Below are 4,154 nucleotides of genomic sequence, written 5' to 3'. Positions count from 1 at the left end.
CTGGGTGGAAGTCTGAGACGAGTGAAGCGGCGTCGTGAGCTGACACATGTAAGGGCAGCGGTTTCCTTCACCTCCGGTGCGACCTGGTGTGTGTGACCGAGGGGACCTAACCGACCTGGATCGGAAGGCTGCCTGCATCCCCAACTGCACTTTAGCCCCCCCTGCTCAAGGACGGTGCCATTTTTAGTTTAAGTGTTTTTTTATTCATATTGTGCATTTTTGGCCCATTTGTTTCATTGTATTTTAATGGACTTTTAGGATAAAACTATATTTTTTATTCATGGGCATTTTTTAATGGTTTTAATCATATTCTGTATTAAATCCAAATAATTGCACCTCTCCTGTCTGTCCTCCTTGGCAAATTCAAAGTGTGCTCCACCCGGTCATAACTCAAGCTTTGCAATATTTGCTCCTCTGGTCGTTTACTCATACATTCCACAATTCAACCTTTTCCCATAACCCATCATCACATCAGACTGGGCTGAAGGTTCACCTTTCAACAGGACAATGACTCTAAGCACACAGCTAAAATAGCAAAGGAGTGGCTTCAGAACAACTGTGACCGTTCTTGACTGGCCCAGCCAGAGCCCTGACCTAAACCCAATTGAGGATCTCTGGAGAGACCTCAAAATGGCTGTCCACCAACATTCACCATCCAACCTGACAGAACTGGAGAGGATCTGCAAAGAAGAATGGCAAAGGATCCCCAAATCCAGGTGTGAAAAACTTGTGTCATTCCCAAGAAGACTCATGGCTGTAGTAGCTGGAAAGGGTGCGTCTACTCAATACTGAGCACAGGGTGTGAATACTTATGACCATGTGATATTTCAGTTTTTCTTTTTTAATAAATTTAAAAAATTCTACATTTCTGTTTTTTCTGTCAGGATGGGGTGCCGAGTGTACATTAATGAGAAATAAAATGAACTCTTTTGATTTTGGCAAATGGCTGCAATGACAGAGTGAAAAATTTCAAGGGGTCTGAATACTTTTCGTACCCACTGTACTCTTTATTACAACATCCATCAAACGACAACTGTTTTAAAAACCCAATGATTTTCTCCACCTTGACCGCTTGGTGGAAGGCATTAAAAATTACAAACCTGTGTTCTGTCCCATTTGGCACAACCCTGACTTTCAGGTCAACAATCAGCTGCTTCATTTAGTTGTTTGGGAACAGAATGGAATTACACATCTTCACCAGCTCTTTTCAGATAATACGTTCATGTCATATACAAACTTGCTTCAAAAACACAAAATAAAAAAAAGGGAATTTTTTACATTATCTACAAGTTAAAAATATTAAAAGAATCCCAACACTTCAAGGCACGCTCCAACTGCCTGCATTAGCTAAAGCTATAATAAAATTTTCTCTGACAACTAAAACCCTCTCTAGAATATGTTAGCTACTCTCAAGCACTGACACAATATACACAGATTAAAAAGTGTTCCTTTAATTTTTTTGAGCAAAATATTGCCTCAAGTCAGTCAAACATGTGGGATACGGATCTGGCCAAGTAAGTAACAGAGGTGGTTTTCAGTCAGTTACAGCTGCTTTGGTGTTCATGAAATTAACAACAGGTGCACTAGTATGGAGAAAGATTACTTTCAAAAATATTCATCCACAATTCTAATCATTCATATTCATAATGTTAAACATTTGTATGTTAATTAAAAAAAAAAAAAAAAAAAAAACTTTGAGTGACCTATGTGACATCACATCATTTCAGGGCTTTTCTACTCGTACCCATAAACTTGAATTCGTCCTCACAGGGAAGACTTCGTAGTCGTAGAAATTAGAGTTGCACTAACAACGTTTCGGTTCATACTCGTAAAAACAATCCTAACTCTAAATTTGTCAAACTCGTGCATATGACAGCAGAATTTTGTGTACAAGTTTTTTATTAACATACAAATGTTTAATGGGCCACAGGGCCTTGGTTGTTGTGCCTCCCCTGGTGCTCCTTCCTCTTCCCCCCCTCCCTCGGTATTACATTCTTCCGGGCGGCTGGGGGTGGGCTGGGCTCGGTTGCCCTTGCAGCGCTGCCCGGTGGATCCTGCGGGGGGCTGTGTGGACCTCTTTGGGCTGGAGGAGACAGCTCCCCCCTTTGGTGGAGGTTTTCATGCATGCCAGATCCACCACACCGGCATCTACCAAAACTCAATAGAGTTTGTTCCTCCGGTCGCTGAGTCAGTGGAGGTTGCTGGGTTAGTGTCTGTGAATCTCATTCTGCTTTATATATCCTTCCTGTGGTCTCCTGACAACTTCCTGATTGATCATGTATCTGGTGTTTGTGAAGGGTCTTGGATTTGTAACCGTTTTCAAAGGTGTGAATTAAAGAGCAAAAATAAATATAATGCACCTTTTCTCTTAGAACACTGTCTATGCCTCACTTTGTCTGTTCTGTTTGTTTTATGTTTCACTTGGGTGTGCACAGCCCTCAATGGCATAATGTAGGAAACCGCATGAAATAAACATGATTTTTTAATTTGCCATGAGGGCAGGTGATGTCACAGTCACAAATAAGAAAAAAAATGCATGCAGCTTAAGTAATGACACCATGGCTGGTTGGTGTCACTTTTGAGGAGATATGCAGACAAAAAAAAGAAAAGGAAAAAAAACAAGCCAACACGAGCTGCAAGCTTACCTGACATGAAGCTGCAGAGCAGCTTTGAGGAGTTCACCCCTGAGTGAAGACGATGAAGACCATAAAGGCTGCAGGTTCCAGCGCTCCTGTCCAGGCCTATACCAGTGCAGCGTGACCAGCCTGGTGTTTGACATGGAGGGAGAAGGAGACGTGGTTTACAGGACAGTCCCTTGGAACAGGAGGCTCCTGGTCCAACATCACAAGAAGCCTGCAGGACCTCTGTTTGACATCAAGTGTCAGCAGCAGCCTGTGCGTCAGCTTCACCTACCACACTATATGTTGCATACAGGTTAATGTGTCCTTTCTGATCAATAACTAAGGGATGCTGTATAATACAGTTGACGGCGTGGAGTTCATCAGCCCTCATAAGATCATAGAAACTCGCCTTGTTATCAGGGGCTTTTCTGGTTTCGGTAACGTGAAGGACGAAGACTCTCCTCCTGACCCGGTCCGAGCATTGGTTCTGCTGTTCTACAGGCCACCCAATGATCCAGACATCACATCTGTCCTCAATGTTTCCCTGCGAGATGTGCAGCGCACCAGGAGGAAGTTATTCGGAGAGGAGAGGTAAATCGAGAAGTCCCTACACTAAACTGCTCCCAGATCAGGTCTACACTCTGTCCACTGCACCTGAAGACGACTTGGTTCTAGTTCAGCCAACAGAAGCTGAATTTGACGAGGACTCCTACGACAACTACTTCAACGTTCCAGGTGTTTCTGGGAACAACCATGAAACATAAGTCTGTCTATCCTCTGCTGGACAAATAAAGTCCTGTGGAACAAATGCTCCAAATAAGAAGCTGCTGGACGTACGGAGCAGCTTCATCGGGACCGGTTCTCAACAGTCTGCTGGACAAGCTGCTGGAGAAAAAGGTGTTGACCGACTGAGAGGGAGTCAGCGGACGTGATGCCAAACAGGAGAGACAAAGCTCGTTTTATTATCAACACGGTGAGGAAAAAAGGCGACACTGCCAGTTCAGAGATGATAGAGTTTCTCTGTGAGCTTGATCCCTTCCTCTGCAAACATCTGGACTTGATGTGAAGAAAACTGAAGCGATAGAACAAGGTGTTGTCTGTACAATACTGGACATTTTTTTAGTGTACGACATCATCATCATCCTCCTTCACCATCATGTTTTTGTTCAATTTGACCATTTTACTGCACTTCAATCAGAAATTCTCCTGCTTTGTGAAATTTCAAATAGCTAACAAAATAATAGGAAAAACTTTAAATTTACATGTTGAAAAAAAGATGAAAATAGTTAATGGCATCCACATCAATAATTTATATTTTTACAATTATGATTTTTTTCTTTTATGTGTGACAATGTTTGACTGTAAAATACAAGTTTTATTGTGTTAAAAGCTAAAACATAATGACATTTTCTTAAACATTTAAAGACATTATCTCACGGTGTGAAACGAAGGAAACCACATTACAGAACCAGGACTAGACTTCATAATATTATGTCTGAACCTCACGAAGTAAAATAAGAATAATCAGTAATA

At 41.9% G+C, this 4,154-nt stretch overlaps 1 pseudogene; it reads left to right on the top strand.

Annotated features, from left to right (window-relative positions):
- Positions 1 to 2,650: 2,650 nt before the first annotated feature.
- LOC127535836 (uncharacterized) lies at positions 2,651 to 3,687 on the top strand (annotated as a pseudogene).
- Positions 3,688 to 4,154: the final 467 nt, after the last annotated feature.

Source organism: Acanthochromis polyacanthus, chromosome 10 (assembly GCF_021347895.1).
Source record: "Acanthochromis polyacanthus isolate Apoly-LR-REF ecotype Palm Island chromosome 10, KAUST_Apoly_ChrSc, whole genome shotgun sequence".
NCBI lineage: Eukaryota > Metazoa > Chordata > Actinopteri > Pomacentridae > Acanthochromis > Acanthochromis polyacanthus.
Note: the sequence above shows the minus strand (reverse complement) of the source record. Positions and strands in the feature narration are given on the sequence as shown.